Source organism: Triturus cristatus, chromosome 3_2 (genome assembly GCF_964204655.1).
Source record: "Triturus cristatus chromosome 3_2, aTriCri1.1, whole genome shotgun sequence".
Taxonomy (NCBI): domain Eukaryota; kingdom Metazoa; phylum Chordata; class Amphibia; order Caudata; family Salamandridae; genus Triturus; species Triturus cristatus.
This window is the reverse complement of record NC_140584.1, coordinates 315,621,755-315,645,134: the sequence shown is the minus strand read 5'-3', so window position 1 is coordinate 315,645,134 and position 23,380 is coordinate 315,621,755. Positions and strand designations below refer to the sequence as shown.

General features: G+C 46.4%; 1 protein-coding gene across 1 annotated transcript in view; it reads left to right on the top strand.

Annotated features, from left to right (window-relative positions):
- Window positions 1–23,380, top strand: part of LOC146857260 (uromodulin-like) — a 389,869-nt gene that overhangs the window by 316,884 nt on the left and 49,605 nt on the right. The window lies entirely within an intron of this gene.

Sequence of the window (23,380 nt, the reverse complement as noted above, 5' to 3'; positions counted from 1 at the left end):
ACTGATCAACGACCGATCGGGCCTGCTGACTGGCCTCCGCGAGGCCTGGGTTGCCGATGGGCTGGAGTTGGACGACGAGGACTGGATTTCCGCGGTGGCCTCTCCGAAGGAGGTGGCCATCCCGGCTCGCCTTCGCTTCGTCCAGCTTAAGATCCTCCACCGGGTTTACGTGACGGGGCCAAGGCTTCTACGTATGGGCTTTGCTGAGGATGGACTGTGTAAGCGTGGCTGTGGTGCTTTGGCAACTTTCTTGCATATTCTGTGGGAATGCCCAAAGGTGGAGCGATTCTGGCGTGGTGTGCACGAGGTCCTGCGAGTGGTTACGCGTGTCGCGCTGTTGCCTGAAGCGAGGAGGTGCTTGTTGAATGTGTGGGAGCCGACTGACTACTCGGTTCCGCAGACGCGGTGGGTGACTCTGGGATACATGATAGCCAAGCGTGACATTGCTCAATTGTGGGGATCCCAGAGGCCCCCGGCGGTGTCGGCCTGGAAAGAACACATGGATTGGTGTATGTTTCGTGAAAAGGTGGTGTATGTTGCGAGGGGTAAGCCCGGGGCGTGGGTGAAAATCTGGGGCCCCTGGAACGCCTATCGCGGGGGTATTTGCGAGCCGCCACTGCTGCCGGCTGCCTCACCAGCTCCGTCCCCCTAGCCGACCCCCTCCCCCAGCCATGGGCACGTGGTTCCCCAGTCCCTGATCTGTTCTCATTCCCCTCTTCAGAGTTTGGCGATTGGTTGGGGTCCCCCCACTTAAGGAGCGCGTGCTGTCACTTGGGATTGCGGGTTGCCTTGCGGGTGTGGTTTTTTGTGTTGTTGTGTTTCGACAAAAGGAAACCGTATTGTGGGTTTGGAGTTATGTGGCCTGCACTACTGATATCTCCTGCTATACCCCTTTTGCACCGCCAAGAGGTTTTTCTGTATGTATGTCATATGCTTCTGCCACTCTAGCGGCCGGCCAGATGGTTGTAGGCCCATACCTGTAACCATTTGAGATTGCAATAAACGGTTTCAAAAAAAATAATAATAAATAAATAAATAAATAAATATCCTTAGAAATTCACTGAAAAAAAACATAGGTTTCAGGGGCGTTATAGTTAGCTGGACTTTTTACTCTTACAAAACCATTGAAATTCCCCCGTTATAGTTAGTTCAGCCAACTATAACTCGCGCGCCCGCAATGCACTGCTGATGACGTCACATATTACATCCCTCATGACATGGTCAGTGACATCACTCATGACATCACTGATGACATCTCAGATGACATCACTGATGACATCTCAGATGACATCACTGATGACATCACTGATGACATCATCCTTGTGATAGAGTGGCAGACCTCCTCTCCCCCTAATATAACCTTTGATACACACATTCAAAAATAGAAACTAAAATGTTCAAAACAATGGACATACCAATACCAGTTACAACAACCTATTCAGTAATTCTAAGATCCATATACACATCCACTCATTCACTAACAGTCCTATACAGTCACTCATACATGTACTCACTCATCATATGTACTCATACACCTATACATCCTGTTACACAACGCCACTCATCCATAGAGTTACTCACACACATAGTCACTCATGCTAATAAAGAATCAAACATCCATTTACTTGCATATACAGTTATACACACACCACCACACTTACTTCTAAAGAAACTTACACATACTTAGTCTTTTAAACAATCACTTATAGAAACACATACTTATTCATACAGGAACTCTTTCAATCTCTCACTCTCACATATACTCACTTATATACACCAATAGTCACATATACTAGTTTAAAACATATGTAGTTACTCATAAAGACACTATTGAGACAGTCATTCACTCACTAACACACCCATGCACACATTCATCCACCCATACAGTCCTGCACACATGCTGTCTTCAACACATACAAACAGTGAGTCACTCATTCATGCACCTATGCACTACGTAATACCCCCCACTGAACCATACAGACACTCAGACACTCATACTGATACTCAAAAAACCAACTAATAACCTATATAGACACTCATGTAGCTACTCACCAACCCATGCAGCCACTTATACACAAAGTGAGAGACTGATACAGATATTTACATATTTAACCATTACTCACTAAACCATGTATTCACTAAGATGCACTCAATCAGTCAGTTATACAATCAATTTTTCAAAAACAAATCATCCATTTAGACACTTATATACCCATTTATTCTTCCATCGACCTTGAGCTATACATATAAAAAACATATGTAATTTTCAGAAAAACACACATTCACTGGATGATGTCATCAGCGATGTCATCAGTGATGTCATTTGAGATGTCATCAGTGATGTCATGAGTGATGTCACTGACCATGTCATGAGTGATGTAATATGTGACGTCATCAGCAGTGCATTGCCAGGGCGCGAGTTATAGTTAGCTGAACTAACTATAACGGGGAAATTTCAATGGTTTTGTACGAGTGAAAAGTCCAGCTAACTATAACGCCCCTGAAACCTATGTTTTTTTCAGTGAAAATATATATATATATATATATATATACAGAAAAAAGGTTGGGTAACAGGTAAATTGCCCGGCGCTTTTAGTCTCAGACACTGGTCCCCACCAGTGTTATTCAAAATATTGAACATAAAAGCATCTGAGAACAATAATGATCAATATATTCAGTGCTCCACAGATGATTAGTCTTCTCATTCATTTATTGCATGATGTTTTTATTCTTGTTTCTTTTTAGAAGTCAAAATTTCACAAAGTAGAATCAACAGACATTGCCAACACGTGTTTCGCGCCAGCTGCGCTTCTTCAGGGCTGTTATACAAACAAAATTAATAAACTCAGAATTAGCTATTCCATCTTAACCTCATATCCAAAAACATACATATTAAATAATAATGATAATACAGTTAGGTACTATAACCTACAGTGATATTTCCTAAAACGGTAAATACAAAATATATACAAGATATACACAGTTAAACACAAACATTAGGAGTAAAAAGGGAGAGAAAATAAAAAAGATAAAAAAAGATATATATACGAAAGAAATAGGAACACCTGGCCTGACATATTGTTATACAGTCTTATATCTTAATTTACTGATTTGCTGATTTGTGCAACCAAGAGTCTGCACTGCCTAGACAATGAGATTTAAAGTAATATAACACAGGAGCTAGGGTTACCTCGTCTTCTATTGTGGATATCTTTATTTTTTATATATGAGGAAATCTTCACAAGTGATGAGATATCCCACTATTATGGTTCCAATTCCTAAAGATAGAGCTGATTTAATATAAGTAGTTTTTAGATTCAGATCCTAGTCACTAAAGGTTTATCCATAAAAGAGTATATGATCTCACCCTATTTATAACTGTATTCCGCTGAATTTTGTGATAAAATTTAATTTGTTAGATAATTCTGTTGCCGATCCATGATAAGATCTATAAATGAAGTTATTAAACAATCTAATTAGTATCACTGTGGTCTGTGAGCAGAATTTCAAAAATTGCATATACTAAAATGTCTGATACTCATTGATCAGTAGGATCTCAGAACTAGTTCTAGTGATAGCATAAGTATTTTGCGTGGTGGCGTAGGGAGATATAAACACTGTACACTATTCTCAAATTTAATAAGAAACTTACACATTCAAAAGAAATTTATTAAGTTTAACCTAATGTCAAATTTCAAATGTCAAAGATTTTTATATAGCACACAAATCACCAAAGGTCGCAGGGCGCTAGCAACCAAGACAGAGAGACCGGGTGGTGACAGGATGTTCGAGTCCCTAGGCTTTTTGAGAGAAGAGCCAGGTTTTTAACTTTCTGCGAAAGAGTAGATGGTCAGTTACGGAAAGTAGCTCCAAAGGGAGTTTGTTCCACAGCGTGGGGGCCAAGTATGAGAAAGAGCGACCTCCGTTGCGGGCAGTCCGGACGCGAGGTTGAACAAGGAGGGGTCTGGAGCTAGACCGCAATGAGCGTCCTGGGACATACCTATGAAGTTTTTTGCCAAATATAGTGGACCTGTGCCTTGCATTAGCTTGTGTGTAAGACAGAGGATTTTAAAACGCCCTCTTTGGTGGATTGACAACCAATGAAGGGTATTTAGAGTGGGGACAGAAGGAGTACGCGGGGGGAGGTCCAGAACTAGCCTCGCGGCCGTGTTCTGAAGAATCTGAAGTTTGGAAAGTAGGTCCTGGTTGAGTGCAGTAAACAAAGCATTACCATAGTCTAATCGGCTAATGATTAGGCCCTGGACCAAAGGTTTCCTGGCTTCTATGGGTAGCCATTTAAAAATCTTGCGTAGCAGACGCATGATGCCGAAGCAGGTGCCAAGTACTTGATTAATGTGGGACTTCAGGGACAAAGAATTATCAATTATAATACCCAGGTTGCGGACTGCAAGCTTGGGCGAGGGCAGGTACCCAGCTCTGGAGGCCACCAATCACGAGTCCAGAGCTGTTCAGCCTTCCCGAATAAAATGACCTCAGTCTTCCCACCGTTGAGCTGATGCCTATTTAAGTGCATCCAGTCATTGATCTTAATCAAACAGCTCTTAAAGCGAGTTTGAACATCGGGCTGGTCGGGATCACAAGTCACAAGCAGCTGAGTATGATCGGCATATGATAGTGTGTCAAAACCATAAGACCTGATGATATCAGCCAACGGGGCTAAATAAACATTAAACAGCATTGGACTGAGGATGGAGGGCTAAGTTTAACCTAGAGAGATTTTACAATCTATAGCCGCTCATGTTATTGCACTTGAGCACAGTACGGAAAAAAATGTCTTTTTAGATGTGGAAATGTACGTCAGTCAGGGACGTCTAAAGTCAAAACTTTACCGGAAACCAACTTCAACGAACTCTATCTTGCATGCTAGGTCAGGACATCTTAAAAGACAGATTGATAACATTCCATATGGAGAATTTTTGAGAGCAAAGAGAAATTGTAGCGATGATAGTGAATACCAAAACATCAGTCGTGACATAACCGATAGATTCTTTAAAAGAGGATATGAAAGAAGGGTTGTAGAAATTGCGAGAAACAAAGCAAATAAGGTTAAAAGGGAGACATTGCTTCTAGATAGACCTAGACCAGCCAAAGAGCAAAAAGAAGTAATTAGATATATCACAACTTATAGCTCAGGCAATAACAGGGTATTTACATCCCTCTGTAAACACTGGGATGTGTTAACTATAGACAAAGATATCTCTACGTTCTTAGGAGAGAAACCGAATATGGTATACAAAAAAGCTCCCACGTTAAGGAACATTCTAAGTCCCAGTGACACACTATCTTATCCTATATATGAAAGTGGGGAATCAATACGGACAGGCAATCAACTGACACCGGGATCTTATAGATGCAGTCAATGTATCTGCTGTAAACATGTTATAGACAAAACAACAACTTTCGGTGGCTATATCAATAGTAACTGTTTTAATATAAAATCATTTATAAACTGAAATACCAGTCATTGTGTATACATAATCACTCGTGTATGCAAGAAAATATATGTAGGTTCATCAATAAGAAAGTTTAAAACAAGATGGATGGAACATCTTAGAGCTATCAAAAATTGTGATCCGAAATATCCAATGGCAGTTCATTTCAAAGAACACCATAGACGCAAAGAATTGGGAGATATCCAATTTATGGGTATTGAGCAGGTCACCATGGATAGAAGAGGAGGTGACCTAGAAGCAAAACTAAGATGCAGAGAAACATTCTGGATTAACAAATTACAGGCAGTCCAGTTTGGACTGAATGCTGATCGAGAAATTTATATGCTCAAGTTAATTTTGAACTTGATTGTCCACAGACCTACAACATGCGGTATAGACATCTAACAAGAAATGTGACATTATTCATATATATGTTCATAGGTCCCTATCCCTCTATGTAAGATAGTATTGACTACGCTAAGGGAGGTCAATTCTGGATTCAGCTAGATCAACATATTATATATCATATTGTCAATAATATGTGAAAAATTTAAAAAAGATTCCTCTTTAAAAAATCTATTTCCTAGTGATTTACTGGATAGTATGAAAAAAAAAATTCGAAAAATTACGTGATATCTTAACTATAATGCAATTTTAGGTAACTCACTTGATAGCACATTTGGTTAATGACCAACATCTGCAAGGTGACCGTATATGGGTTCGCCTCTATCCACAGGGTGATGAGATACATTATTCAGAATACTAATGTTTACCATTTCTCTACATTCACCAAATTAATAGAGTCTTGATTTTTTATCTTTAATTTCTAGAAATCAAGTGGAGATTGGATATTAGCAAAATCAATGAATCTTTGCATGTCATGCAGGTCTACCCTATAAGATGGAGAACCTTAACAATTTAATGAGTAATATACTGAATATCTGTATGACTTTGATTTGAAACCACCTCATTAGGACTAAATATATTAATCTAAGACTGATAACAGACATTTAGATGTAGGATATTTTTGTGCTAGGGTGTATGCAGGGTTGGTGATCATTCTTTTCGGGTATGTGCATTGTTATCAAAGAGAGAGGTCGACCTCGAAACTGGGGAACAGGGTTCAAGTCTCGGCAGAAAAGCTCAGCATCCTGATCTGGGTAAGTCACTTCATTTCAATGTGCCTAACAAAAAATGAATGTGTACGTCTGTGACGCAACCTGTGCTTATGTAAAGCACTCAGATACCTTCGGGTCAAGTTTGCGCTACATATAACTGCAAAAAAAAATTAAAAGCCCTTGAGTGCCTTTTGGGTTATTGCAGACGTGTTTCTCTATTGTGCACCTGCTTTGTTGGCGTTTACATTGCGCTTACTGCCTGTGTGTATAGGTGTTATTTGCGAAGCACCTCTTGATAGTGTAAATATGATGTTAGTTCATTTGAGTTGCATCAACAAAAAGACTAAAAGATTGAAAGCTTCTGGTGCATTTATGATTCTGTGACTAGTAGAAGCAATTAGTTTGAACAGCATCTCGTTCAAATCAAAAGGTTTGATTGTAAATAGTTCTAAAACATCCTTGTGTGTCGATTTGAGCAGTAGTTTGAATCATTTGGTTCAGATTTTCTTTTTCTGCTTTTCCAACCCTACCTGAACCTTGACCCTAATTCTATCTCTGACTCCAATATGTAAACTGACCCAGATCATAATCGAATCCTCACCTTCACACTAACATGTGTATTTGATTACAGACGCAATTCTTACCTTCATGCTGATCTGTAGCCCCCACTCTGATGACCGCGGAGATACCTGCGTGCCGCGCATCATTTAATTAATGAAGAGGCCTGGCTCCGCTGATTTAGGGGTTCCCTGGAGCGTGCCCCCTCCACCCCCGCAAAGCAGGGGCCTGTGTTACGCCCTGGGCCTACTGTATAATATTAGGTTCTACTTTTATTCCCACTCACACTGCAAAGAACTCGAACTGTTAGTGTGAAGCGTAGGACACAGTCTGCGCACCCCCCTTTGATTCTGGAGAGTTTCTCTTCCCCAGGAAAGTACAACAAAGGATTTATATACCTGGGCGGGCCACCTTACAGTTTGGCATGATGACTTTGCTTTGAATGTCCAACGCGAGTGACAGTCAAGATCTAGCCTAGGGCAGGTTTGAAATGAATGGCTTGTTTTGTAAGAGTCGAGGATCACACCAATTTCATTTTCAAGGACAAGTGACTTCACCACAGGGGGCTGCGTGCGAGCGCCTAGAAGTCACAAATCTCATTTAGCAGGCTTCAACGTGCTTGCAAGGTGGGACAGGGCTGGCTGGTGCACAAACCTGTGCTGGTGCAGAGGATCACTGGTGCAGCATCGTTGAACTCACCACCACTGGGTCAGCTGCTGTGACCCGGCGGGGGCATCAGCACAGTGCCAGGCCTGGGAGTTCCCATCAATGCTGTCATGTCACTCTGTTCACGTGTGTGCCTGCACTGGCAAACAGGGAAGGCGTGGATTGGCATTGCAAACACCCAGTGAGGATACCTACTCTATTGCCCTGGCCCCTGCCTAATTAATTCCAGCTGAGAGGCGCATTGCCGTGAAAAAGAGGCCCTAGAGGCTCGAGTGTGAAAGTGCGAGAGCTTCACTGGGTGTCCCTTTGCTTGGTTTGTGTGCCAGCCCACGTGTGACACAACAAAGCAAGAGGAATCACGTTTACTGCCTTGTGCCAGCTGGACCCCCGGTATTACACGCCCGCCCGCCCGACTCCTCTGAAGTTTCTCAGCACCCGTGCCCCCGCCGCAGCAGAGCACGTATTCACGAGGCGGTGACCACAGGCAGCCTGCTCATCACATGAGCGCTGCCACGTACACACCGAAGAAGACAAGACCTTCTTGTGACGCTATAAAATAAAATACTACTCATAGGACGAGTTAGCTTTAGAGGCCTATTCTAAAACAATGTGAATACTGCCCTATACTTGAGCCCTATAAATGCTGCCCTTTTCTAGAACATAGCAAATACTAACCCGTTCTTGAGCAATCCGGCCTTGAGTAGTATATGAACATGATAGGTAGGCAGTACCGGGATATCTCTTAAAAAATCCCATCTTTTTTTATACATTAATGAGTATAAATGATAGCAATACACGTCTCAGCCTGAGGCTCGGACCACTCCTGCCTCAGACAGACTCACTCACCTGAAGCCTGGCCTGCAGCTTCTGAGGCAGGCACAAGCGGGCAGCAGAAGACAGCGCAAGGCTAGCCAGGCAGGGGCTAGTACTAGTAATAATTAAATTATGCCCGGAGGCTGCACGGTGATGGTCCCTCAGAACAGTAGCCTCTGGCAGGGTCCTGGGATGGGATGCCTCACAAGTCACGCGCACTTTGAATTGCACTGCGTAATGGGAATGACTGACAATGGCATTGTTCACTGGTCACCATAGCTGCCAAGGTTTCAGATTGCTATGTGTGACATTTTCATATTTTCAGTGTAATTATGAGTGACATTTCACAAATATGAGTGACACTTTTTCACAAGCAAAATCAGGGAACGAAGACGAGGAAAACACAAATATCAGAAATAACACCCATCTGAGCAATTAGAAACTCTTAACTTAGCTGCTGCAAAGCACTAGCTATGGAAGGGCAATAACGTAGTGCCCTTCACGACTAGGCCGCCCTAACAGGATGTGTGAGGCCCCAACAAACTTTTACCCTGAAGCAAGTGGTTGCACGGCCCAGTCGGCATGCCCCCTACATGCCCAGCACCGGCGTAGCAAGTGGCCGAGATGAATAGCCTTCATAGCTGCCAAGGTTTCGTATGTGTGACATTTTCATAATTTCTGTAACTGTAATTATGAGTGACATTCAACGACTATGAGTGACATTTTTCGTGATCAAATTAAAGCCACAAAGTGTATGGAAAGAAATATTAGAAATGACACTTGAGCAATGAGAAGCTTTAAAGAGGTCTTGAAACTGCTACAAAACACCTGGAATGGAATGTCACTAATAGACTCTCCTTGAAAACGCCTCCATACACTTGCACAATCTCTACACATCCTAAATTTGACACCTGCTCCACTGCACCTGCTTGGACTACTATGTATAAATCACAATGCCTGACCATGTTTGACTCTATACACTTTACCATAAGGCTGATAATTAAATCCAAACTCTTCCTTTTCATAGGTAAATACCAAATTACACCTCTCCAAAGAGACATCACTCTCTAACCAGTGGATGCCCCTTTTGGCCTGGCTACTTACCTACTGATTGTAAATGTTGGAAGCCACACTGCAAGTGCCTCAATTCTGCGCAGGGCTTGACTCTTTGGTCCTGCTGGCATCGCACAGGTAGGCAGGTTCCAAGCCTCCTTCTCTGGACTAAAGGGTTGGATTAGATGGTGCTGCAGTCTGTTAAACTTGTCAGCTATGTCTTTTAAAGACGGGCAGTGCAGGGCTCATCCCCAGACACAAGCCTGTGCTCCCGCTGCCCTCCAAACACACTTGGAGGGCAGATGTGTTGTTAAACGTGGGCCTGCCCGAGCGGCAGAGATTTCTGCCTGGGGGCCATGGCTGCTGATCCAGGGGGCCAGAGGAGCCAAATTCATAGAAGATCTGGCAGAATACTTAACTATTCTCTTCTGCTTTTCAGTCTCAGGTAGCTCCTGCATTGACATTTAGGGTCACCTTTCCCTTAATGGCCATATGCCTAAGACCATTTAGAATCGTGGAATCAGGCCTGGTGTCAACTATTGTGCTTCCCGCCCATGCACTCTGATGCTGTACATTTCAACATGAACAACTTTGTGCCCTCTCTCTCTTACTCTCCTTGTCTGGAAAGTGTACTTCCTATCACCGTGCTGTTTATTCCAAGATTGAGTCAGTCACACACAACTCTACAAATGCCCCTCAGTTCTGAGTATTTCACACAACTTTTGCAATGCACATTAACTTTTACCTGCAGCACCCGCTGCAATTACAATACCGGGGTCATGTAGCTGCAAAGTAAAGAGTACTGAAGCCACTCGGTGTTATCAATTTGAATACTCCGTTCCCCCTTCATGCACATATAACCCAGACAGATCACTGCCCTTACATGTAGGTGCTACTGCTTGCAACATCTAGCGTCTCTCACCTTAAGGGCTTGCAGGGGGATGCTGGTGTTAGGGGCCTATAGATGCTCACGGACCGGCCCAGAGCTCTGTGACAGCTTCAGTCAGGGGGAGCGAGGCAGCGATGGATCCAGGCCTCCACAGTGGCGGTTTTCGCCTCCCAGAGGCGAGCAAGGATTCCTCTAGACCACCGGATGGCACCGGAAGCGGTTACAAGATCATGCACTCTGCCTCCACAGCACCTACCCCGATGGGATGAGGGGGTGCTGCTTTACACCACATGGAGATTGGCCGCTGTGCCCCCTCCCAAAGATCTCCTACTACTGACTGACTCCTCCTTCTTCTGGGCTCACCCCGAGGAGTCCGCAGTTTATTGTGCTCACATCAGGGAGCCATATCCAAAAGAACACTGTGGCTTTACTAAAGCCACAGGAACTCGTACCTCGATATCAGGTGGAGAAGCGTGAATTACCTGTAAAAGCAGTCGCATTACATAAAGCTGTGGAAAAAACATACTGGAGAGCCAGGCTGCAGTGCCATGACACCAGACCACTACTCCGGCTGCCTTAATGAGCCAACATACTTGAAAGTCGCTGACTAATTGCTGCCACAGCAGAGAGCACCGGTGCAGGCATTCATTCGGGAGAAGAGGCTGCGAGGCGCGCGCGCACACACACACACACGCTCGCACACGCGCACACACACACACAGTTCAGCAGCTGAGTGAGCCAGGGTGCTGTATGATTTAATGTGCCTTGCAGCAACCCGCACTATACGTTACATAAAGCACACTTTACCTGCATTATAATTAACGTGCTCCATAGGTGCACTGTGACGGGAACTGACTGTTGAATAAAAGTACGTACATTCTGAGGTGAGCACTTACCTTTTGTAGGGCCAGCTCAGCCGCGACATCCAGGGGCAGCGCGGCCACGGTGCAGGTGAGGACTTGACTCGAGGCGCATATTAATCACCAGCCCCACCCTATTATGCCTCACCCTGAAGACCGCACAGACGTGGCCGGAAATAACTGAGCGCTGCCGTGCACCATTTAATTATGAAGAGCCTCTGGGGCACAGGCGTGCGCACCAACCATTTAAATTATTGTAGATGCCGCCTGGCCGTGGCGCGCTCGGCTGCGCGCACAATTTAACTTATGGGGAGGCCAGGCGTGCGCAACTACGCACCATTTAAATCCTGAAAAACATGAGGCTTGCTGGCTGGCTCTGATGAGTGAGGGGGCCCCTAGAGCGCGGGGGCCCCGCACCGCGGGGGCTGTGGCGGCCTGTGTTACGCCCCTGGGTGTGCCCCCTTAGTGCATGCAGCCCCTGTTCCTGCATGGCATGGACTTAGCAGTCCATGTTGTGCAGGAGCGGCCTTTGACGTTCCCATTGCGGTGCCTTTTTGAAAGGCATCACAGTGGGAATGCCAAAGGACCGGGACCCAGACTACAAAAATACTTTTAATCTGGTGGGTTGCCGGCGGTGAGCTTTGGCGGTGTGTGGCAGCAGCCTGGCAGCCTGTTCCTGCAGTGCCAAAGTCATACTCAGGCCCTTAGTATTCTGTCACTTCCACAAGATTAATTGAGTACACATAATAAAAATGCACAAAAACATTGACAATTCATAGATCTAAAATAAAACTGGTCTGAATCCATTTAAAACGTGTATATCAAAACGCAGGCTTAATACAAATGTTGGGGCTAATCTTACAAGCCTCTTGCGCCACTTTTGCCTCATTTTTAACATGGGAAAAGTGACGTACGGGTGGCGTAAGGGGCTTGTAAATGAGCTTGGTTGATTCCCCGTTAGTGCATAGAGTGTGTAAAGTGCTATAAAAATTTCTACAAGTTACTGCATCTCTTACACTTTCAATTCATAGGTCTAAATTAAAACTGATCTCAACCCGTTTAGAACATGCATATCAAGACACAGGCCTCATAAAAAATGTTGATTCTCTGAAAGTGCATAGAATGTGTTCAGTACTATCAAAATTGCATCTCAGACCACAGTCGCATTTCACTATTACATACTTTCGAGTCATAGGTGAACATAAAACCCAGCCACAGGCCCGTCTTATTATGAACAAATTAATCACATTGCAATTGTTCTGATTATAAAATACATTACAGGGCCTCGGGTACTTAAGATGCAAACCTAATTGCTGAGTTTGGGACTGCCCTATGATTTTCTATTGGAAACCAGACAAGGAATTTCTCCTATTATCAAGAATGTCGCTAACCCTGTTAGAGACAAAAAAAGCAGCGCTAACCGCGGTTAACGCTGCTTTTTTACGTCTGGTATTTTTCAGACTTAGCCATGATATCCTATGGAAGGAGGATATCATGGCTAAGTTTGCCTGTCCCTATCAACAAGGTAACGTGTGATTATCGCTGGGTTTCCAGCGATAATCTCACGTTAGCCTGTTAGCGTGTAGATTTTTATCGCTATTAAGATAAGCGTTGCTAATAGCACGCTATCTCAGCGATAAAAATTCACGCTAGCCGGCGATAATTATCCTCACGCTAAGAGCGCTGAGCGATAATTATCGCCGGTTGTTGTTGATATGCCCCGTAATTTTTAAGCAATCATCTGCAGGTTTTGGCTCAATCTCGCCACCAGTGAGTAAAAGTTGAACTAAAGATAGGTCTAAATTGCCTTGTTGGCATATTATTCACAGGAGGCTGCAGTGCTAAACAACTTCTGGAATGCCTGCATCAATTTCAGCAATCTCCCTGCCAAAAGTGGATGCTCGGCTTTAAGACGAGCGATAACATCGGGTCTACAAGTACGTATGCCCAGTAACTGGAATTGAGTTTTTAAAAGTGTCCGCCTTTCTTTCAACAAAATTGGGCAAATGCAGACAGCCTGCAAACTTGCTTTGCTGTGGGATTGGCAGGCTGCAGTTCCACGACACCAGACCACTACTTCGGCTGCCTCAATGAGCCAACATACTTGAAAGCCGCTGACTAACGGCCGCCATGGCAGAAAGCACCGGTGCAGGCATTCATTCAGGAGAAGAGGATGCGAGGCGCGCGCACACACACAGTTCAGCAGCTGAGTGAGGTAGGGCGCTGTATGATTTAAAGTGGCAGCAAGCCGCGCTATAAGTTACATAAAGCACATTTCACCTGCATTATAATTAACGCGCTCCATAGGCGCACTGGGAAGGGAACTGACTGTTGAATAAAAGTACATACATTGCGAGGCGAGCACTTACTTTTTGTCGGGCCAACTCACCGCGACATCCAGGGGCAGCACGGCCGTGGTCCAAGAGACGACTTGACTCGAGACGCATATTAATCACCAGCCCCCCCACCCTATTATGCCCCAGCCTGATGACCGCGCAGACGCGGCCGGAAACAACTGAGCGCCGCCGTGCACCATTTAATTATGAAGAGCCTCCGGGGCCGGGCGTGCGCACCAACCATTTAAATTAATGTAGAGGCCGCCTGGCCGTGGCGTGCGCCGTTGCGCGCACCATTTAATTTATGGAGAGGCCGGGCGTGCGCAACTACGCACCATTTAAATCGTTAAAAACAGGAGGCTTGGCGGCTGACTCTGATGAGTGAGGGGGCCCCTGGAGCGTGGGGGGGCCCAGCACACCGCGGGGGGCCTGTGTTACGCCCCTGATCCAAAACCAACTCCCGTTTTACAAAAGAGAGCGCGCAGATGAAGACCGGAGGTATTCACTCTTCTTGAATGCGTTGGACCTTCCACGACCCCACAGGTTACAGGAACATTCAGAGACGAAATTCGGCCCTCTCGCAGCCTTTCTCAACTGATCAACATTAATTAGCATGTGCCTATTAACCCCTTCAGTGCTCATGACGGAACCACTCCGTCATGAGCCACGGCTGCCGTGTGCTCATGACGGAGTGGTTCCGTCATGCTGCGGCCGTTGGCCGCCGCTCCTCCCACATGGCGCTAATTCCCCGCCTGTGCGGGCGATTAGCGCAGTGGGTGGAGTCATGACGGAACCACTCCGTCATGAGCACAGCTCAACCGTGGCTCATGACGGAGTGGCTCCGTCATGAGCACAGCGCCACCGCGCTGCCCCCAAACCCTCCCCAGCGCTGCGGCGGAATTCCTGCCGCAGCCAAGGGGTTAAAATCTCACTAATTAGTGAACATAAAGAAACAATGTTTGTTGCCAGGAACCAAAATAGAGTACATGAACTGGGTATATATATATTTTTTTCCACTGAGAAAACCAAAGGTTACAGGGATGTTATACTTAGGTTCGGGTTTCACTCATAAAAAACCAGTGAAATTCAACAGTTCTAGGTAGCTAAGCCAAGTATGACTCGCGTCCCAGCAATGCACTGCCTATGACCTCACATATTACATCACTAATGACGTGGAGATAACAACCCCGGGGACCCTGTCCCCGGGGACCGGTATTATTTTTCTTTTCAATTATTTTTTTAAAGATTAAATGAAGAGGGGCTGCGTGTCACTCCTTCCCATGCTGATTTTGGCCCTGGCGACCCCATCCTCCGGGGGCAGCCTTAAATTTTTTTTAAGTTAAAAAAAAAAGACAATTCTGCTCACCGTGAGCATTTTACATGAAAAAAATGTCATCCAGATCCATGGACCCTGCCAAAAGTATTTAAAAGAAAATGCTTATTTGGGCTCTTTCTACCCTGTCCCCTTTTCTTTTTTTTACATTTTTGGTACAATCAAGTCCCAACATGGCTGCCAGCACTTCCTGGTTGAAGTGTTGGCAGTCAATCAAATTTCAGTAGCATTTAAGTAGGGTTTTGAGCTACCAGATATTAAATATCTCTAAAACTACTGAACAGATTAACAGCAAATCACCAAAAATGCACGCTTTCTGGACCAACATCTAGCTTTCTGCCAAATTTGGTGTAATTCCATTCAACGGTTCGAGCTGTATTCTTCTTCACAAAATGAAAAATAATTATAGACATAAAATGGGGGAAACGTGTTTTGGGACCCCCTTTTTTCTCAGCCTGAAACTTTCCTCATGCAGATGAACTAAAAAGGAGAAGTTTTTTGGAAAGTGTTGTGAAGATTCAACAAGCAGCGCAACGTTATTGGCAAAGCAAAAAACACATTTACTATGGAACCTTTGGTCCAAACTATAAATACCTACTGGTGACCAACACACACCCACATATTTTTTTTTTTAAACTTTCTCCTCGCACGAAGGCGCACGCAACAGCAGGTTTGAATTTTTAATAAAGACTGCAGCAAGCACCGCTTATGGCCACCAGAAAAATCAGGCCAAACGCGTTTCGTGCTTCCCAGCCAACATGACAGTGGACAACATGACAAACAGCCAAGATGTTGCAGTGCATTGACTATCTCATTTAAATATATAACAATTCCACCCCCAAGTGGGCCTCCTGTGAGTCTCGATGCATTCTTGTAAGTATAGTCCAGCAACATAATTTCTTCTCTCAGTGGGTCCATTGAAAAAGGAGCCGGAGCTCTGAAACGCGCTCTGTCTGAACTAGGGTGGCAGAGTAGGCTAAAGAACGGCGATGGATTAAACCCAGATCAGTTGACTGGGGGTGAGTGATTGCAATGTTCAACACTCCGTCCATCATTTCCTTTGGTTTTGCTTTGTGCGCCATAAGTTGGCAGGGTATGCTCAGACGTGAGTCCCTTGCTCACTTTGCCACTGGATTCAAGCAAGCCTGGCTGAAGACGGCTGAAATGCCAGAAACCGGTCCTAGGAAGCTTGTTTCCGGTCCAGGGAAGACATGGCTTGGCAGTTCGGGCTGGACTGTTCCCATGAGGCACAGGGTCAGACTGATTTGCATATGGCCATGTCTGAACTGGGGTGGCAGAGTGAGCTAAAGAACGGTGATGGATTAAACCCAGATCAGTTGACTGGGGGTGAGTGATTGCAATGATCAACACTCGGTCCATCATTTCCTTTGGTTTTGCTTTGTTCGCCATAAGTTGGCAGGGTATGCTCAGACGTGAGTCCCTTGCTCACGTTGCCACTGGATTCAAGCAAGCCTGGCTGAAGACGAGTCACAAGAAAAGAGTTGAAAAAAGGTTGAAAAAGAAGAAAAGGGGACAGGGTAGAAACACCCTGACCCCCTAGGCCTGCTCAGGGGGTCCCAAAAGGACCCCCAGGGCAAAAAAAGCATATTTTGTTTTTTAAACAGCGGAATTCGCATTGGGGTGGTGAATCCCGCCAACATTTTTTTTAAAAACAAAGCGCGGGCTCCCGTGCATCATTTTCTATAAGCCCCCCGGTGGGCCAGGTCCCGAGGGCACTCTCAAATAAAGCACTGAATTCAATTAAGAGATAGCCATGACCCTTGGGTGACTTTGTTTGGTGGAAATATACAGGCATGCTAATACGAAGCATCTTAAAGCCAGAGCGTTTATCAGGCAGCAGCGAGACGTGGGCACGTGAGTGGACAGACTGCAGTGCTCTGAGGATACCTATTAAAACTCCTCTGCTTCATTTAAGCATCTGGGTTTAATCATGGCGGAAAACACGTGGGCCCACTAAACTTTCCAAATGGAACTGCTTAGGTCAGAGAAAATAATCCACAACAGACCTATACTGCTGCTTAGTATAAACGTAGAAAAAAAAGAAGGGTGAAAGCAAAAAATTGCACCCGGCTGATTTCTATGGAGTTTACAGTAAAGAAGTGCCTCGCTGCCCTTTAAACTAAAAGAGCTTCAAGACGTCTGTGAGAAGGTGTGTGCATGGAGAGATGATTGACAAATAATTGCCTGGTGTTATTCACTTTTTGAAAAAAAATTATATTCTAAGGTGGGTGGGTTTGCCATTTACTAACCAGCTTCCTGGAATGCTGCAGTTCACAATTTTAATGAAGTGTGCGCGTCCAAGCGGGCAAGGATTTTCCTAAATATAAAATGTGCCAGAGCTTCTGGGATCCCGCACAGTACATAGTACCCCCAGGGGCACCCCTCTGTCCCCCCTCCCCAAATTGCATACCCAAATAACACACACACAGACTGTTGAGTTGGGTAAAATTGCTGCAGGTTTATTACATAATCCAGAATATGTAATGTGTGGGTTATCTTACGGGCGATCCAAGGGAAGGCAACCAACTGGGTCGCCTGCCCGCCTGATGAGCCGGGCAGCGCGGGAGCGATACCCGCCGTTGTTGCCATCCATGTGATTCTTTCTACGATCACGTGCCGTTGGTAACTTCTACTCACACCCCCCTCTCGGGGCGGAGCGTCGCTCTAGCAAACCCCCGGTTGTTCAGGCCCACAACCGCCCGCAGGACTAGAGGGGCGCCGACACGGCTTCCGGGATCCTCCCATGAGGCTCCTCGGTTTTGGCTCAGGCACCCCCTATGGTGCCGCGCAGAGGTACCCTTTGTACCGGCCTGCTTCCAGATCGCCCTGTAACTCCGCCACAGCCCTGGAGGCGGCTCACCGTCGCAACCAGGGCCCCCCACCAACCCGCTATAGTCTTACCTGCAACCTCTCCTGTCTAGGGCTTCCTGCAACTAGCTGGAAGGAACCATCCCTGCAGAAAGGAGAGTTTGAAATGTTGCCACCTTATGACACTTTGACAGCGCTGGCGGGACTCAACCCTTGTCCTGTGAGATCCTTTACAACCTCAGGCACAAGACTTACCAGTGAGTTATAGCTCCTGGTGTTGTAGTGGCCCCATCTACGTCCCCAAAGCCCTAGACGCTATCCTGGGTCGAATAGGGTCTGCTGAAATAAAGGACCCATTGGGCCTGAGAAGAGTGCCAAGAACTATTCGCCCCCCTGCGGGAAAGTTACACATCTTCACAAATTTAGGCGGGAGGATGCCGGCCCCCAGGCTCGCAAAGCCCCATCAATTTGATGATCTCACCTAGCTGCCGCCCTCCGCAGCGGGTGTGCCTGAACCTGCGTGCCCATCTCTGGGACAGCAGCCCACTTGCTAGGTGCCACTCCCCCATCCGCCTGCCTGCCTTGGCTATTATGGCGAGAAGGGTTTCGCTCAACCTTTGGACAGTCCCCTCTGTGTGCTAAACCTGGAGCACAGGAGTGCTCCTAGCTGACAGCGCGTGACCATGGGCAAGGGGCGACTCTTGCCCCTGCCCACTATCCCTTATTCCTTATGGGAATTATGCCCCTACAGATCCCTCAGTGATGAAACCCCCTAGGCATACCAGCTTCGGGAATCTGTCTGGTTTAAGCAGTGCGCGCTGTCTGTAAAGTACAAGCAATGAGGATTGACTAAGTCCTACTTCGCCCCACCCATCATGCTCCCCAGTGGAGGGTGGCAGGGGTGTGCCCCCCCCGCAAACCCAGAGCATCCCCAGCGGTGCCAAATTCCTGAAGTAGAGTTTTAGTGACACCCTGGGCGTGACAAATGTTCTATTGACATAATGTCCCCTTGTGTTTGCCCCGCTGGCACCCCAGTTATTGGGACGGCAGCACCATGTGTTGGCTGGCCGCGTCCCCTAAGCGAGGTAAAAGTGTCCATAAACCAGGTTTCCAGTTTCCTGCAGCTGCGGTATGCGACGAGTGATTCCGCTGGGGGATACCACCAGCCGCAGTGGTCCTCCGGACATTAAGAAATGCCCTATTTTTACCTGGGCCTATCTCTAAATGATGGTGATTTCACCGAGCTGTAAGGCCAGAGGCCCGCCTATGAAACCTATTTACTTGTTTTTTGCTACTCGGCCCCCTTATGGGTAGGCCTCAGAGTATGGGCAACATGCGTGCTCCCAGGGCACGGTGCTGCTGGAGAGCAGATGTCTGTTACCCACACGCTGATACTTTATCAGCAGGCATGCTAATACGAAGCATCTTAAAGCCAGAGCGTTTATCAGGCAGCAGCGAGACGTGGGCACGTGAGTGGACAGACTGCAGTGCTCTGAGGATACCTATTAAAACTCCTCTGCTTCATTTAATCATCTGGGTTTAATCATGGCGGAAAACACGTGGGCCCACTAAACTTTCCAAATGGAACTGCTTAGGTCAGAGAAAATAATCCACAACAGACCTATACTGCTGCTTAGTATAAACGTAGAAAAAAACAGAAGGGGGAGAGAAAAAAATTGCACCCGGCTGATTTCCATGGAGTTTACAGTAAAGAAGCGCCTCGCTGCCCTTTAAACTAAAAGAGCTTCAAGACGTCTGTGAGAAGGTGTGTGCATGGAGAGATGATTGACAAATAATTGCCTGGTTTTATTCACTTTTTGAAAAAAAATCATATTCTAAGGTGGGTGGGTTTGCCATTTACTAACCAGCTTCCTGGAATGCTGCAGTTCACAATTTTAATGAAGTGTGCGCGTCCAAGCGGGCCAGGATTTTCCTAAATATAAAATGTGCCAGAGCTTCTGGGATCCTGCACAGTACAGAACCGTGCACAGTTAGAGGCACTGGTGCGATGGTTCAGCCTTGTTCCGAGATCCCCTGATGCCTGAGTTGGCGTTTGATTCCTGTTCTCTTTGAGAGGTCAGTCACAGGCAGGACTCAAGGGAAAGAGCTTCTTGGAGGGTTAAATGGCGCCAACGGAAAGCGCAAATCATCGTCACTAGAGATGGTAGGAAGCAGTGGCGTAGCGGACCCCTGCTTTAGCAGCTTCAGATAGAGTTTCACTGAGCAATTTCGTAGCATTGGACAAGCCCCAAACAGCTGCCCTGTAAGTGGCAATAGATAATGATTTTGCGTCGTTGATCTTTATAATTGCGTTTAATGGTTTTAAGCCGAGCTTCTTTGTAAATCTAAAAATTCCTCCAATGCTTTTTTCCATCACAGTGGCTCTATTGGACACCATATCTAGCCAGGTGTTTTTCCTATTAAAAATAATCCCAAAATAATTAAAGGAGTCCACAATCTCAGGTTTTTGGCCTTCAATAGAAAGAGTGGGATATTTTGTTAATTTCGTGCCTGCCACAAGTACAAATGAGTTGGTTTGGTTTATATTCATGTCCATGTTGTTCATAAATTTGAAATAGTCCTCTATGAGTCTCTGCAGCGCTCTGCCAGTCCGTGCCAAGAGCACTGCATCGTCTGCATAGAGGAGTATCGGAATAGGGAGAGAATTGATGAGGGGAACATCTGAGGTAGAATCTGCCAAGGCTGATTCCACCGCATTGGTGTAGAGAGCAAATAAAAAAAGAGGTGAGTAAGCAGCCCTGTCTCACACCAAGAGTAAGATTAAAATGTCTTGTGTGTTCCCCCTTTTTTCCATAACATACGCAAGCCAAAGCATTAGCGTACATCTCTCGAATGAAGCTATTCCCATATCCTCCATTATAACCCAGAGCTTAGAGTGAGCCACACAGTCAAAGGCAGCTGATAAATCCATAAATCCCATGAACACGTGGGCTTTTTTAGCTGCCATATATTTCACAATTATCATGCTCAAATTAAGGGACTGATCTACCGTTCCCTTTCCCTTTCTGAAGCCATATTGCCTAGGGATTATTATGTTCTTTTCAAGGGCCCACTCCTCCAGCCTGTTTAATAATACCCACCCAATTAGCTTTGCAGTAGTGTCTAATAGAAGATATTGGCCTATAGTTTTTTGGGCTGGCGTTATCTCCTTTCTTAAAGAACGGTATTATGACCGATTTCTTCCAGGATGCCAACGGACCTATCCTCGCTATGATATTAAACACATTTCTGAGTAATGGAGCCCAGCGGTCCTGGTTATCCAAAAAGAAGTTGATCGAGACCCCATCGGGTCCGGGTGCCTTAGATCTTTTAGAGTGACAAGTTTGATTTCCTCCAGACTAAAAGATGAGGAGTCTCCAGGATGATAAAATGAGGATGACACAGATGGAACAGTTACTTGGCCCGGGTTCCCAAAGAGTGCTTCAACGTGTTCAACCCCTGCATCCTCACCCACATGGGATTTTAACGTAATCTCATTTTCTTACCCCAAAAGGGGGCATTAATTATTGCCCAAAAGACTCTGCCACTATTTAGCCCTGCCGCTTTCTGCGGATTCTCCCATGCATCCTCTCTCAACGTTTGTAACCCATCTGATCTTGATTTTTTATAGATCAAGCATAATAATTTCACCAAGTTCTGATCTCTAGGTCCTGCCTTCAGGGCAACATGAAGGCTCTTAGGGGCCTTTACACAAGCAGCATCAAACCATCTGTTAGACCTGGCACCTTGGCGTGAGTCTCCCTTCCTCTTTTTGTCGCTGTGCCTCATGTGCTTTTATGGTGTTGGCCGCTCAGCGCGCTGTGCCACTGCCAACCAGTGTCGCGGTGCAAGTGCTCCCTATGTAAATTGTATATGTTGGTTGGATTCCATGATTGGATCGTTTGATTTACTGTCAGACCCCAGTAAAGTGCGCCAGGAGCGCCAGGGCATGTAAATGCAAACACCGCTGGTGGGCTTGCAGCACTGGTTGTGCCACCCACAGAAGCTGCCGGTAAAATATGTCTAAGGTCTGCCATCGCAGAACCTGCGTGCAGTCTGGTACTGACATGCTGACTGGCAGGTGCCCACACTTGCCGGTCCCTAAAACCTTCCCTTAGCTGCATGTTAGTCACCCCTCTGGTAGGCCCACGGGCAGGGTGCGTTGTAAGCCTAAGGTAGGACAAGCCTGGATGCGTAGCATGTCCTAGTAGTGAATGACCGCCATCTTGTTGTTCACTACTGCAAGGCTACCCTGTTCTCATAGGCCAGTATGGGCGGCTTGGATTGTTACACCCTATGATCCTAACCGACCCAGGGAACATGGTAGAAGATCGAGTTTAGTAAGCCTGAACTCGGAATAGTAAGGTACATCTTTTCGTAAGGTTTATTTTAATATTCCGCGTTTGCAAATGCCGCTTTTAGAAAGCTGGCCTTTGCTTGCCTAAACATTTCAGCCCTCCTCTGCGTGATGTGTATCTGATGTCTGGCTGGTATGAGTGACAGGGCTGGGGGAACCCAGATGGGCAGGGCTAGGTAGCCTGGTGGTGAATAGGACGATCGACAGGTAGATGGGTGGGAGGAGTACTCCGAGGCTCTGAATAGGACAGTGCTCTGCCACCTCAATGCCGGCTCCGCCCCCTGTGGAGCGTCTGATGACTCTGCCCTGCACTCTGGAAGAAGAAGCCTGCATCACGTAAACAAAGTGCTCAGAAACCGGACTGGACTAGGCAAGGGCCCCCCTGGCCTGGGAGAACAAAAGATTTGCTGTATAAATGTAGGAGCCCTGCTCCTAAGAAACTAGATCCGCTTTTGACCAAGAAGAATCTCTGCCTGAGGAGGAGGCACCGGGAAAGCTGTAGGAGGAAGACTGTCCCTATCCTGGGGGATTGGCCTGCAGTGGTGACCTTGCTGCCAAAGGGGAGAAGAGAAACTGTTGCTGAAGACTTTGCTTTATTTTTACTTTCAAGACTTGTGCTTTTCAAAACGATCTCCAAGGGCTTGGAACTGAGCTTGCCCCCTGAGCTGAGCCCCAGGACCATTGGGCTCTACCTGATCTTCACTCGCCTGCCGCTGGACTGTGGTGTCCTTTCCCTCGCCAGAGCTGTGACCCTCGTGCCTCAGTCCCTCCCTGAGCCGTGACCAGGACTGCTTAGCCGCCCCCGCCTTGGGAGGAGCCTCGCTCGATTGGAGCCGCTCCCCCTACGCTGTGCTGGGCTGCCCCTGTCACCTCGCTCGCTGGAGGCTCGCTGTGCACCTTCACCCTCCCGCCGGAATCGGCGTTGTGAGCATCTCCAAGCCTCGGACGGCCCGGACGTAATCTGCGTGCCCGGCTGCCCCGCTTTGTTCACCTGCCACCTGCAACACCCCGCTCTTGTCGTGAGCCTGAAGATCAGACCCCCATCGTGAAGTGTGGGAGCCCCGGACGCCGCCTCGCCCTTCTGTCGAAGAGCCGCTGAAATCCCGCACCCGCCT